The sequence below is a fragment of the Orcinus orca genome, chromosome 18, assembly GCF_937001465.1.
Source record: "Orcinus orca chromosome 18, mOrcOrc1.1, whole genome shotgun sequence".
Classification (NCBI taxonomy): Eukaryota; Metazoa; Chordata; class Mammalia; order Artiodactyla; family Delphinidae; genus Orcinus; species Orcinus orca.
The window spans coordinates 42,333,517-42,348,918 of NC_064576.1; the positions used below are offsets into that span (position 1 = coordinate 42,333,517).

At 34.5% G+C, this 15,402-nt stretch overlaps 1 pseudogene; it reads right to left on the bottom strand.

The window, feature by feature from the left end:
* Positions 1 to 4,553: 4,553 nt before the first annotated feature.
* Positions 4,554 to 15,176, bottom strand: LOC101280866 (flotillin-1-like; annotated as a pseudogene).
* Between the last annotated feature and the right edge of the window lie 226 nt (positions 15,177 to 15,402).

Consider the following 15,402-nt stretch of genomic DNA (forward strand, 5'->3'; position numbering starts at 1 on the left):
TACACTGACACATCATAATCATAGTTTACATTACAATTCATTCTTTGTGTTGTGCATTATATAGATTTGGGCAAAAATATAATGGTATGAATCCATCATTATAGTATCATACAGAGTTTTTTACTGACCTAAAAATCCTCTGTGCTCCACCTATTTATCTCACTAGCAGAAACCACTGTTGTTGGTTTTTTTTGTTTTGCTTTTTTTCTGTCTCCATAGCTTTGCCTTTTCCAGAATATAATATATTCTGAACCATACAGTATGTCATTTTCAGATCGACTTTTTTTACTTAGTAATATGTATTTAAGTTTTCTCTATGTCTTTTCATGACTTTACATATACTTTTTTTTTTAGTACATCCACTGTCTGGATGTACTACAGTTTATTTATCCACTCACCTTATGAAGAACATCTTGGTTGCCTCCAAATTTTAGCAATTATGAATAAAGCTGCTATAAACATCTGTGGGCAGGTTTTTGTGTGGACAAAATTGTTCAGATATTTTTGGTATATACAAAGGAACACACAATTCCTGGGTCAAAAGGTAAGGGTATGTTTAATTTTGTAAGAAAACACCAAATTGTCTTCCAAAGTGGCTATACATTTCACATTTCCAACAGCAATGAAAGAGTGTTCCTATTGCTCCACCTCCTTACCAGCATTTGGTGTTGTCAGTGTTCTGGATTTTGTCCCTTCTAATAGGAAGATAGTGGTATCTCATTGTTTTTCTAGTTTTCATTTCCCTGGTGACATATGACCTGGAGCATCTTTTCATATGATTATTTGTCATCTGTACATCTTCTCTCATGAGATTTCTGTTAAGGTCTGTGGCCCATTTTTTAACCATATTTGGGGGAGGGGTTCTTATACTTGAGTTTTAAGAGTTCTTTGTACATTTTGAATAACAGATTTTTATCAGATGTGTCTTTTGCAAATATTTTCACCCAGTCTTTGGATTGTATTCCAATTCTCTTGATGTTGTCTCTTGCAGAATTTTATTTTTATTTTGATAAAGTCCAGGTTATTATTTTTCTTTTCATGGATCTGTCTTTGATATTGCATCTAAACAGTCATCATTATACCCAAGTTTATATAGATTTTCTTCTATGTTATCTTTGAGGAGTGTTATAGTTTTTCATCTTACATTTAGGTTCATGATTCATTTTGAGTTAATTCTTTTGACAGGTATAAAGTCTGTGTCTAGATTCATTTTTTTGCTTGTGGATGTCCAGTTTTCTAGCACTACTTGTTTAGGAGACTACCTTTGCTCCATTTTGTTCCTTTCCTTCTTTGTCAAAATTTAGTTGTCTATATTTATGTGGGTGTATTTCTGGGTTCTCTATTCTGTTTTTTTGTGAGTTTTAATATTAAATTTTTGTTGCCCACATAAAACAAGTTTTGACGTCTTTTTCTCTTACTGATATCACAAAAAAAAATGTGAAAGAGTCATTTTATTTGTTCCTTAAAGGTTTAGAAAGAAATTACACTGTTAGAGTAACTTTTCTGGGAAGATGTTTAATTTTAGGTTTTTTTGGATACATATTATTCTATACATAGTTTTTTGTTGGGTTTTGTTACATTTTTCAAATAATTTATTCTTCTAATGTACATTTACTAAATTATTAGCATAAAATTTTTATTCATATATTTTCATGATCAGTTTATGAAGTGCTGGATCATTCCTGATATACATATATATGTATATGTACATATTTACATACATATATATTTGATGAATAGTGGTGAGCTGATTTTTCTATGTTACTATTATTCTTGCTTGGTAATTATGATATTTATTAGTTTTTTATTAATTATCATTTGAATATTTATATGTTACCTCCACTACAAATTTTTATTTAAGCCATTAATTTTCTATTTTATCTTTAATAATTTTTCTACCTTTTATTTTCCTATGGGTTAAATTTGTTTGTTTGTTTTTTTTAAAATCTGAACAGCATGATAAATAAATTTTACCTACTTAAAAAGTTCACCTAGGGCTTCCCTGGTGGTGCATTGGTTAAGAATCCATGTGCCAGTACAGGGGACAATTGTTGGAACCCTGATCTGTGAAGATCCCATATGCCGCAGAGCAACTAAACCTGTGTGCCACAACTACTGAGCCTGTGCTCTAGAGCCTGCGAGCCACAACTACTGAAGCCTGCGCAACTAGAGCCCATGCTCCGCAACAAGAGAAGCCACTGCAATGAGAAGCCCATGCACTGCAATGAAGAGTAGCCCCTGCTGGCTGCAACTAGAGAAAGCCCGTGTGCAGCAACAAAGACCCAACACAGTCAAAAATTAATTAATCAAAAAAAAGTTTACCTAAAATTTACCTAAGTAAACCATATGTATTCTTTTTTTTTTTTTCTTTAATCTCTAGCCTACAAAGGAAATTCACATTTTTCTTTTTTCCTTTAACATCTTTATTGGAGTATAATTGCTTTACAATGTTGTGTTAGTTTCTGCTGTATAACAAAGTGAATCAGCTATATGCATATGTATATCCCCATATCCTGGGCAGGACAGTAATAAAGATACAGACATAGAGAATGGACTTGAGGACACGGGGAGGGGGAAGGGTAAGCTGGGATGAAGTGAGAGAGTAACATTGACATATATATATATATACTACCAAATGTAAGATAGACAGCTAGTGGGAAGCAGCTGTATAGCACAAGGAGATCAGCTCGGTGCTTTGCGGCCATCTAGAGGGGTGGGATAAGGAGGGTGGGAAGGATACCATATACATTCTTTACCTTCACTTTCCATTTGCCTAAGGGGACATCAAGACAGCATTGTTTAGTTAATCTACACTTTGTTGTCAGGTTCCATTGCAGCTGCATCCTCACAAGTGGAGGTATTGCATCTATTGTCAGGTAGAATTGCTTAAAGGAAAATATGGAGATGATATTTGAGAGATCAGTATTCTTTTAAACTCCATATAATTCTCTTCAGCCTCTGGCCTTCCTCTCTGCTCCTATGAGCATTACCTTGGTACAGAGAAATCAACTTTCTAAATCTGCTAGGCCCTAGATTATTTGCTTAGTAGTCAAATTTAACATCTAGCTTCAGGAAAGAGACCCTTTCTTATCAATGCCATATTGCTCTCTTTTCTCTTATTTAGATAAGTCTTCTTGGTACAAAACTTGCCACATGTGCAAACTTACTTATACTCAAGACCCAAAGTGTCCAACACACTTCAACGTTTGAAGATTACTTGCTCAGTTCCTAAATGCAATTCTTATATTCCAATATCAAACAATGTTACAATTTAAATAAGTGTTTTGTACATGCTTAGCAAGTGTTGACATCTTCTAAATGTAGCATGTATTAGGTTCCTCTCTAATCTTATCACTATCTCTAATTAAAATTAACAAACTAGTACATATTATCTTTAGCTCCCCTCTTCATGGTACTGACTTTTATAAAATCAAAGCTTTTGGCAACAAAGAATCTGCTAACTCAAGGTGAAAACACATTCAATATAAGGCTACTGGATAGATTACAAATTTATCAAATTAAAATACAGGGTGCCCAGTTAAATTGGAAATTCAGTTAAATAATAGCAACAACAAAGAAGTAGTAGAAGTAACCCCATGTAAAATTCAGAGTATACTTATTAAAAATAGAACTTGAGGTTTACCTTAAATTCAAATTTAACTGTGCATCCTGTATTTTATCTGATAACCACATTTAGGTAAGAAACACAAATACACACTACCATCAACAACACTACCAAAAGAAAATAAATCTCATTTTTTTCTTGCTAGTCATTGCTGCTGCTGGATACAATTGCTGCCACCACTGGTCACTCTTGCTGCAGATTTTGGAAATATGGTTCTATAGGTGAGTTCTAAACTGCCCTTTTGCTTTCAAGTTATTTAGTGGAGACTTAAATTCTTAGTTAGCATCTTCATTTGTCTGTGACCTTAACACCAGGACAAGGAGAAAAATTAAATGTTCATCTTCAACTCTTTACTAGAAAAATTAGACCCCATCTCACACCAAGACTTCCAAAATTAGATGGAAGGGAGGGTTTTTCCCTCTAAAATAGCACATTTGTATCATTTAGAGCATCATAAAGAAAAGTGTTTCCTTATTGTATGTTACTGAATGGAGACTACATATCACTCTATTAGTTGCAAAAAATGAACCAAATTTTTTTCTTTAAACTTATTAAGAGCAATTTATTTAGTAAGTGAAATTGAGAACCTTCAGGAAACCCTTTAACCTAAGTCAGCAAATAATTCTAGACAACAGGCTCAGAGTCTAATTTGACTGGAAATGTAAAGTTAAATGAGTTGAGGTGGGGTGGGGTAATCAGAAGGTTGGCATGGGGCCCGCAGGGGACTGGAAGTCTTGACAGTGTAGAGTTGGGAAGGCGAGAAACTCTTCCCCTCTGAGGCAAAGAACAGACAATTTGGCAAGGAGAGATGAGGGTGGAACAACAGCTGTCAAGGAACATGTTCAGAGCGGCCAGTTGAAGTGCATGCAATAGGGGATCATTCAGGGAACTTGAGCCATGACTCTAGGCATCAGTGAAATTTGAGGCCTCAGGCTGTTTGCAAGTGCTGGTGGTCTACCTGGGAGCTGCTGACACCTGTGAGTCTCTCCACACTCTCAGGGCAGTGTCTCAGGATGTCCAGTACTTCACAGGTCATTCTGGCCACTCCCATGGGTCCACTTCCACGGGATGCCAGCATGACCTTATTGGCTGATGCCAAAGGACCACTGGTCCTTCCTGCCACCTGTGGCACATTCTCTAGCAGCATCAGCTGAGCAGCCTCCTGGTACAGCTGGAAAGTTACTGCTTGCTTGGCCACCTGCTTAGATTTGGCCTGGGACTCTGGCCTCTAGGGCAAAGGCCTCGGTCTCCTCATGCATCCATACAGAAACATCTTCTGCCTCTCTCTGTGTTAGCAGATGGGAATTATCTGTATTGACTAGGTGCTTCAGGCTTGCAGCACTGGGTTCCCATTGTCTTCTTCTTTTATTAGTGTTAATTTCTTTATTTATTGAAGTATGGTTAATGTACAATATTATACAAGTCACAGGCATACAATATAGTGATTCATGATTTTTAAAGGTTATACTCCATTTATAGTTACTATAAAATATTGGCTGTATTCCCTGTGTTGTACAATACATACTTGCAGCTCATTTTACACATAATAATTTGTACCTATTACTCACCTACCCCTATCCTGCCCCTGCCCTCTTCTCTCTCCTCACTGGTAACCACTAGTTTGTTCTCTCTATATATGTCTGCTTCTTTTTTGTTATAGACACTAGTTTGTTGTAATTTTTAGATTCCTCAAATAACTGATATCATACAGTATTTGCCTTTCTCTGTCTGACTTATTTCACTTAACATAATGCCCTTCAAGTCCATCCCTGATGTTGCAAATGGCAACATTTTATTCTTTTTATGGCTGAGTAGTATTCCATTGTGTGTGTGAGTGTCTATGGGTGTGCATGTGTGTATGTGTGTTTGTGTATATATACCATATCTTTTTTTTAATGGGGCTGAAATTTATTGATTTATTGATTTATTTTTTAATATCTTTATTGGAGTATAATAGCTTTACAACGCTGTGTTAGTTTCTGCTTTATAACAAAGTGAATCAGCTATACATATACATATATCCCCATATCTCCTCCCTCTTACAACTCCCTCCCACCCTCCTTATCCCACCCCGCTAGGTGGTCACAAAGCACCAAGCTGATCTCCCTGTGCTATGTGGCTGTTTCCCACTAGCTATCTATTTTACATATCATAGTGTATATATGTCCATGCAACTCTCACTTTGTCCCAGCTTACCCTTCCCCCTCCCCGTGTCCTCAAGTCCATTCTCTACCTCTGTGTCTTTATTCCTGTCCAGCCCCTAGGTTCTTCAGAACTTTTTTTTCTTTTTTATAGATTCCATACATATGTGTTAGCATACTGTGTTTGTTTTTCTCTTTCTGACTTTCTTCACTCTGTATGACAGTCTCTAGGTCCATCCACCTCACTACAAATAACTCAATTTCATTTCTTTTTATGGCTGAGTAATATTCCATTGTATATATGTGCCACATCTTCTTTATCCATTGATCTGTCAATGGACACATAGGTTGCTTCCATGTCCTGGCTATTGTAAATACAACTGCAGTGAACATTGTGGTAGATGACTTTTTTAATTATGGTTTTGAAATATGCCCAGTAGTGGGATTGCTGGGTCATATGGTAGTTCTATTTTTATTTTTTTTAAGGAACCTCCATATTGTTCTCCCTAGTGGCTGTATCAATTTACATTCCCACCAACAGTGCAAGAATGTTCCCTTTTCTCCATCGCCTCTCCAGCATTTATTGTCCGTAGATTTTTTTATGATGGCCATTCTGACTGATGTGTGGTGATACCTCGTTGTATTTTTGATTTGCATTTATCTAATGATAAGTGATGTTGAACATCCTTTCATGTGTTTGTTGGCAATCTGTATATCTTCTGTGGAGAAGTGTCTATTTAGGTCTCCTGCCCATTTTTGGATTCAGTTGTTTGTTTTTTTGATATTGAGCTGCTGCATGAGCTGCTTGTACATTTTGGAGATTAATCCTTTGTCAGTTGCTTCATTTGCAAATATTTTCTCCAATTCTGAGGGTTGTCTTTTCATCTTGTTTATAGTTTCCTTTGCTGTGCAAAAGTTTTATGTTTCATTAGGCCCCATTTGTTTATTTTTGTTTGTATTTCCATTTCTCTAGGAGGTGGGTCAAAAAGGATCTTGCTGTGATTTATGTGAAAGAGTGTTCTTCCTATGTTTTCCTCTAAGAGTTTTATAGTGTCTGGTCTTACATTTAGGTCTTTAATCCATTTTGACTTTATTTTGGTGTATGGTGTTAGAGAGTGTTGTAATTTCATTCTTTTACAGGTAGCTGTCCAGTTTTCCCAGCACCACTTAATGAAGAGACTGTCTTTTCGCCATTGTATATTCTTACCCCCTTTATCAAAAATAAGGTGACCATACATGTGTGGGTTTATATCTGGGCTCTCTATCCTGTTCCATTGATCTATATTTCTTTTTTTGTGCCAGTACCATACTGTCTTGATTACTGCAGCTTTGTAGTATAATCTGAAGTCTGGGAGCCTGATTCCTCCAGCTCCATTTTTCTTTTTTCAAGATTGTTTTGACTATTTGGGGTCTTTTGTGTTTCCATATAAATGTGAAAGTTTTTGTTCTACTGTGAAAAATGCCATTGGTAGTTTGATAGGGATTGAATTGAATCTGTAGATTGCTTTGGGTAGTATAGTGATTTTCACTATGTTGATTTTTCCCATCCAAGAACATGGTATATCTATCCATCTATTTGTATCATATTTAATTTGTATCATATTTAATTTCTTTCATCAATGCCTTATAGTTTTCTGCATATAGGTCATTTTTCTCCTTAGGTAAGATTATTCCTAGATATTTTATTCTTTCTGTTGCAGTGGTAAATGGGAGTGTTTCCTTAATTTCACTTTCAGATTTTTCATCATTAGTGTATAGGAATGCCAGAGATTTCTGTGCATTAATTTTGTATCCTGCTACATTTCCAAATTCATTGATTAGCTCTAGTAGTTTTCTGGTAACATATTTAGGATTCTCTATGTATAGTATCATGTCATCTACAAACCATGACAGCTTTACTTCTTCTTTTCTGATTTGGATTCCTCTTATTTCTTTTTCTTCTTTGATTACTCTGACTAAAACTTCCAAAACTATGTTGAATAATTGTGGTGAGAGTTGACAACCTTCTCTTGTTCATGATCTTAGAGAAATGGTTTCAGTTTTTCACCACTGAGAATGATGTTGGCTGTGGGCTTGTCACATATGGCCTTTATTATGTTGAGGTAAGTTCCCTCTACACCTACTTTCTGAAGGGTTTTTATCATAAAAGGGTGTTGAATTTTGTCGAAAGATTTTTCTTCATCTATTAAGATGATGATATGGTTTTTCTCCTTCAATTTATTAATATGGTGTATCACATTGATTGTTTTGCCTATATTGAAGAATCTTTGCATTCCTGAGTTAAACTCCACTTGACCATGTTGCATGATCCTTTTAATGTGTTGTTGGATTCTGTTTGCTAGTAATTTGTTGAGGATTTTTGCATCTATGTTCATCAATGATATTGGCCTATAGTTTTCTTTCCTTGTGACACCTGTGTCTGGTTTTGGTATCAGGGTGATGGCGGCCTCATAGAATGAGTTTGGATGTGTTCCTCCCTCTGCTATATTTTGGAACAGTTTGAAAAGTATAGGTGTTGGCTCTTCTCTAAATGTTTGATAGAGTTCACCTGTGAAGCCATCTGGTCTGGGCTGTTTGTTGGAAGATTTTTATCACAGTTTCAATATTGGTGCTTGTGATTGGTCTATTTATATTTTCTGTTTCTTCCTGGTTCAGTCTCAGAAGGTTTTGCTTTTCTACGAATTTGTCCATTTCTTCCAAGTTGTCCAATTTATTTGCATATAGTTGCTTGTAGTAATCTCTCATGATCCTTTGTATTTCTGCAGTGTCAGTTGTTAGTTTTTCTTTTTCATTCTAATTCTATTGATTTGAGTCTTCTCTCTTTTTTTCTTGATGAGTCTGGCTAATGGTTTATCAATTTTCTTTATCTTCTCAAAGATCCAGCTTTTAGTTTTATTTATAATTGCTATTGTTTTCCTCATTTCTTTTTCATTTATCTCTGATCTGATTTTTATGATTTCTTTCCTTCTGCTAACTTTGGGGATTTTTTGTTCTTTTTTCTCTAATTGCTTTTCGTGTAAAGGTAGGTTGTTTATTTCAGGTATTTCCTCTTTCTTGAGGTAGCATTGTGTTGCTATAAACTTCCTTCATAGAACCTCTTTTGCTGCATCCCATAGGCTTTTCATCATTGTGTTTTCATTGTCATTTGTTTCTAGGTATTTTTTGATTTCCTCTTTGATTTTTGCAGTGATCTCTTGGTTATTTAGTAGTGTATTGTTGAGCCTCCATATGTTTATATTTTTGACAGATTTTTTCCTGTAAATAATATCTAGTCTCATAGCATTGTGGTCGGAAAAGATACTTGATATGATTTCAGTTTTCTTAAATTTACCAAGGCTTGACTTGTGACCCAAAATATGATCTATCCTGGAGAATGTTCCATGGGCACTTGAGAAGAAAGTTTATTCTGTTGTTTTTGGATTGCATGTCCTATAAACATCAATTAACTTGTGTTTCCTTATTTATTTTTGTTTTGGATGATCTTTCCAATGGTGAAACTGGGATGTTAAAATCCCCTACTATGATTGTGTTACTGTCAATTTCCCCTTTTATGGCTGTAAGCATTTGCCTTATGTATTGAGGTGCTCCTAAATTGGGTGCATAAATATGGGTGTTATATCTTCTTGTATTGATCCCTTGATCATTATGTAGTGTCCTTCTTTGTCTCTTGTAATAGTCTTTATTTTAAAGTCTATTTTGTCTGATATGAGAATGCTTCTCCAGCTTTCTTTTAATTTCCATTTTCATGGAATATCTTTTTCATCCCCTCACTTTCAGTCTGTATGTGTCCCTAGGTCTGAAGTGGGTCTCTAGTAGACAGCATATATACAGCTCTTGTTTTTGCATCCATTCAGCCAGTCTAGGTCTTTTGGCTGGAACATTTAATCCATTTACATTTAAGGTAGTTATCAATATGTATGTTCCTCTTACAGTTTTCTTAATTGTTTTGGGTTTGTTATTGTACATATTTTCCTTCTCTTGTGTTTCCTGCCTAGAGAAGTTCCTTTAGCATTTGCTGTAAAGCTGGTTTGGTGGTGCTGAAATCTCTTAGCTTTTCTTTGTCTGTAAAGGTTTTAATTTCTCCATTGAATCTGAATGAGATCCTTGCTGGGTAGTGTAATCTTGATTTTTCCCTTTCATCACTTTAATTATTTCCTGACACTCCCTTCTGGCTTGCAGTGTTTCTGCTGAAAGATCAGCTGTTAATCTTATGAGGAGTCCCTTGTATGTTATTTGTTGTCTTTTCCTTGCTGCTTTTAATATTTTTTCTTTGTATTTAATTTTTATAGTTTGATTAGTATGTGTCTTGGCATGTTTCTCCTTGGATTTATCCTGTGTAGGAATCTTTGTAGGTGTTCTGTAGGTGTTGTTCCACATGTAGATGTATTTCTGATGTATTTGTGGGGAGGAAGGTGATCTCCACATCTTACTTCTCCATCGTCTTGAAGGTCTCCCTCACCACATCTTCTTTATTTATCTCTTGATGGACACTTAGCTTGCTTCCATATTTTTGGCTATTGTAAGTAATGCTGCTATGAACACTGAGGTGCATGTATCTTTTTGAAATAGTATTTTTGGTTTTTTTGGATATATACCCAGGAGTGGATTGCAGGATCATATGGTAGTTCTATTTTTAGTTTTTTAAGAAACCTCCATACTCTTTTCCACAGTGGCTGCACCAATTTACATTCCTACCAAGTGTGTACAAATGTTCCTTTTTCTCCCCTATTTGGCCAACATTTCATTTCTTATTTGTGTTCTGTCATCATTTGAATTAGCTTCACCAGGTCAATTTCTTTTATCCTATTTGAGCTAACTGGAAGTTTACTTTTTCATTCAAAGACTTTAACTAAGATTCTAGAAGGCATCTTCTGATATTGATTTCTTCCCTGCTTCCTACCTTGTTTTCAGTGTATAGGCCTCTTGTTACAAAAATACATCATGAATTGAAAACAATATAAGGGAATCAATAAAGCACTTAAATGGGGAGAAAAAAACCCACACAAATATATTCTGAACTCGAATCTCTAGCTCTAGCAAGGCCATTTCCTGCTCCTGCATTGCCCCCTGCTGGGATGCTCCATCACCTGCACCTGTGCCTCCTGTTCCTCCAGCTGCTGCTTAGTCTAGGCTACCTGAAGCTGATTGGCCAGGTCACCCTGTGCTCAGAGGGTGTTGACCTAGATGTCATACTTGGCCTTCTTCAGCTAGTTGTCCCTCTGCAACTTGGCCATCTCAATCTCACGCAAATACTGAGCAGACACATTTTTCTGCCTGGTTTGGCCTTTGGACCCCAGTATCTCTTCACCTCCCTTCCTCAATCTGAGCATCTTTCTGGACTTGAGTTGTTCGAGTTTTCACTGAGGAGTGCAAATATCTGATCATCATGAATGTCCTTCAGGGTGTAGCTAACCACACTGATAAGTCTTACAGAATTCACACAAAAAATGGTTGTTGTTATTACAATAAAAAATTTTAAATCTTATTCTTCTCATTAAAAGGTCTGTGTTCCAGTGAATAAATCGCCCTTTAAACATGTTTCTTAGTTTTTCTATTACCCTGAAACTGAAACAACTTAATTTAACTGATTTCAAATTTTTCCATTCATATGTTTTTCTTTTTAATTCAGTCAAGGTGATTTTTGTATGATAGTTCAGCATATTACTGTTTAATTTAGTGAACTGAATACTCTTTATACTTCTTTTGGGGTGTTCAATTATGTTATTATATTTTGGACATTCTGTGTGATAGAGAAACAGCCACATTTTTAGTCTTCTTTATTTCAATTTAGTGTATGGGAAAAACCTTCCCCAATAACACGATCAGCTCTTCATTTTCTCTCTACACCTTGATATAAAATAACCACACATTCCAGAATGAAGAGCCTCCTGTTCCTCCTCTCTGCACTCATCTTGTACAGAGAAAAGCTATAATTTCTGACAATGTATAATAGTAGATTTGAAGGGGCCAGGATAGGTCATTAATTGATAACTACAATGAGCTTTTGTACATAAGTAACACAACTTGATAAAAATGTGGGAGTGAACTACTGCGAACTAGAACACAGAAGTCAAAAAGTACATGAAATTAGTCAATGAGAAAGAAAGAGTATTCTTTTAAGTTTATTGATCTCATATGTAGAGGCTACACTATATATCTTAGAAATAGTACTTCAGAAGTAATTAATATAAAATATTGTTCTCTTGTTCATAATTATTTTTGAGGTTTAGAAATTTTTCCTTGGAACAATAAGTGGTGAGATGTCAACAGATACATTTTCTATGCAACATTTTTATCCACTAACTATATCAGAAATACATAATTTATATATATATATATATATATATTACAGTATCTGCTGAAGTGGCCTATATTACTAAAACAAACAGACAAAAACCATGAGTAAGTTCTACAAGTCTAGAATGAAATACTAAGATGTAATATGTAATTGACTTTCCTATACATATATTTACTAATGGAACAATTTTTGGTAATTAATTAAAATGATGAAAGCCCTTAAGGGCATTTATTTAAATCAAGAAATTTAAAGTGTATTACTGTATTATGATTTCTCTGGTCTCTGTTATATGAATGTCTATAGATTAAATAACCTGACCATTTAATAAGTATTATTTTGCCTTTTTAGTGACACGTAAAATAGCCACATGTGCTATTTGCTAACACAGAGATGATGCTAATCTGAATAAGTACCCACAAAGATAGCCAGGAACAGAATTCAGGCAAACAAAATTTATCTCCCTGTGATAATAATTATGCTATCATAATTTGGAATAGCCCAAGGCCACTTTTTGATAACATGCTGAAATAATTCACTTAAAAATTTCCAAATTAGCCTACAAATCAACTTTTAACAAAAAACCTGCCATCATAATGGATCAGATAATAGCCCACACTGGGACTTTTGTATGCCCCACTTTCAGTCAGAACACATGGATTAAACTTTTCTTGTTGCAAGGAAGATGCTGTGAATTTAATTAAGGACCAGGGTATTACAACACAGCAATGTGTTTCAATTCTAATCTAATATGATTTACTTCCAAGAAAAGCTGGACATTTGGTCTAGTGGTTGATTAGATTGGATCAAGTGGGAAGGTATTTTAATTACTCATTGTTTGATTTGCCTCCTTTCTTAGTGGTCAAAAAGGAATAACTATAATATTAATGATAATAAGTAATAATAATACAATATGGCTACCTTAGAAAAAATAATTTAGAATGTATTTCAATATTGTTCTTATGTTTTACACAGTGAGAAACTAAAAATAAAATGCATTAGAGACAATGATATTTGAAATAAATAAGAAAAAATAAGAATATATCATTATCTCTTATTAAGAATCAAATGCTAGAATTAAGATAATTAGAATATAAACCTTTATATTTAATAAGACTTTTAGGTAAAATATTCCTGTGAATAATGTTTTCTAATTGAAATAATGTGTATAATATATATTATTATTAGGGAAATCTATATTTACAATCACATAAGATAAAAAATTTATTGCCATTCTTTGAATAGCAGCAACTCAGGTTTTTTTTTTAAATCTAAACACTTTGCTGTTACATATTTTCATCAGAAAAAAAAACTACAGAAAAAAACTAAAAAACAAAAACCAAAGTACATGCACAAAAAAGCCCACCTCAGTTGTTTACTTTTATTATGCACCATGCATTGCATCATTAATAACCATCTAATGCTTGACCGGGCAGCCAGGTTGGTCAAAAATTTAAACATATACTTTCAGTATGTGGATGCTTTTAGACTCAGTGAAAGACACATTTTTTTACAAGAATGATTTAATGGGAAAATAAGATTTCTGTGTCCACTTTTTTCCTATTTTTTTTCCAATTTAACATGTGTATCTATAACCTATACAGTTTATGTTGTTACATATTTATTTTATACATAAGTATGCTATTGAGCTCTAACAAGAGATTCTAATGACTTCTAATTTCCTCTACATGAAAAAAGTCTAATAAACTATGCTTTGAAATATTTCCCAGTTTCGTGAAATAAAGTTTCTGAAAGCCAATCAGTGCTTCTACCTAAAATAACTAGAAAAGCCAACAAAATACACATCTTACCTGTTTGAAGGAGACAGAAAGCTAACAGTGCAGATCAAAATGAGAGGTGCAAAGGCATAGAGCAGGAGAAATCTTGGAATAGTGACCTGGGTGCTATAGCTGCTTCTACTCTAAGAGAATTTCCTAATTCTGATTAAAGCAGGAGGTTGAAGATCCAGATCATAGCCCAGAGAGTAGTACTGTGACTGGACAAAGATGCCACAAGAATTTCTGGTGAAGATGGGGATTTCAAAGACATAACTACTTCTCTCTTAATACATTTGCTAAAGCCTAAAGTTGCTTGAAATCATGACTAAAATCATTAGCAAAATGTCACTGACAAGCAAACAGGATATTTTTGAAAGGTTCATTAGGCATATACTAGAGTTAAAAAAACCACTAGAGCAATGGTCCACAAAATATAAGAGGATTATAGTTGAAAACCCTGGAAACCCAAAGACAAATCAAAGGTAAACCTAGATTTATAAGGATTGCAATCCAGACTCAATTCAAGACAGCCCATAATTAATGAGACTAGTAACCACTCTACTTTCCTAAAAGAAGGAAATGTTAATAATTTCCAAAGGAAGATAACAGTATCTGAAAAGATACAGAAACAACATGGACCATTTGACTGGAAATGAAAGACAAAAAAAATAGAATTATACCCACAGATGATTCAAGTATTGAGGTTACCTAACAAGGACCTAGAATAATTCTGATTAATATGTTCTAGAATATATAAAAATATGAAAAATGGAAAAATGCATAGAGAATTTAACAGGAATCTATAAAGTGAATTTTTAAAAATCTAGATGTTCTAGAACATACAAAATCCAGAATTCTAAAATGAATTTAATAGTAGACTATATACAGCAAAAAATACAGAGAGAGACAGAGTGAATTGTAAGATAAATCAATTGAAAGTGTCCAAATGGAAGCACAGAAAATAGAAAAAGAAAGAGAGACAGAGACCATTTTTTTGCAGAATATAATCTACTACTCTTCAGCTAAATTTCTGTTAACAGGTGTTTTATTTCCTCATCCAACTCTCAATTTAACTGATACTTGGGGGTAATAAGGCATCTCCTAGATCTATACAACAGTTTTGTTTTTTGTCAAATTGCCTCCAGTGGAATGACTATATTAATATAAAGACATAACCCCAGGAATTGCTTTGAGGCACAATACTTTGTTCTAAACGCTTACTTCTTTTGTTAGGTGTTATTTTGATCAGAGGATAAGCAGCACCTGATGTAGAGCTGTATTTTCTCAGGATCCATTTGCAGCCACTTCAGGCTACTGTTAACTCTTTCCTGATTCATCTTTACATCATTTCTTTATTATTTCTGAACAGCATTTTACTGCATCAGCATCTTTAGTTGTGGCCAAGCCCACAAACATATAGCCCAAGAACCACTGTGCCTTCTCATTTCATATATCCAAATAGCGACCTCCAAGGATCAGTAGGAAATCCACCTTTGAATTCTAAACCCCAACTGAATAAGCAACAGTTTTTTTTTCTTTCCTGGGGTTGGAAGAAGCTACATG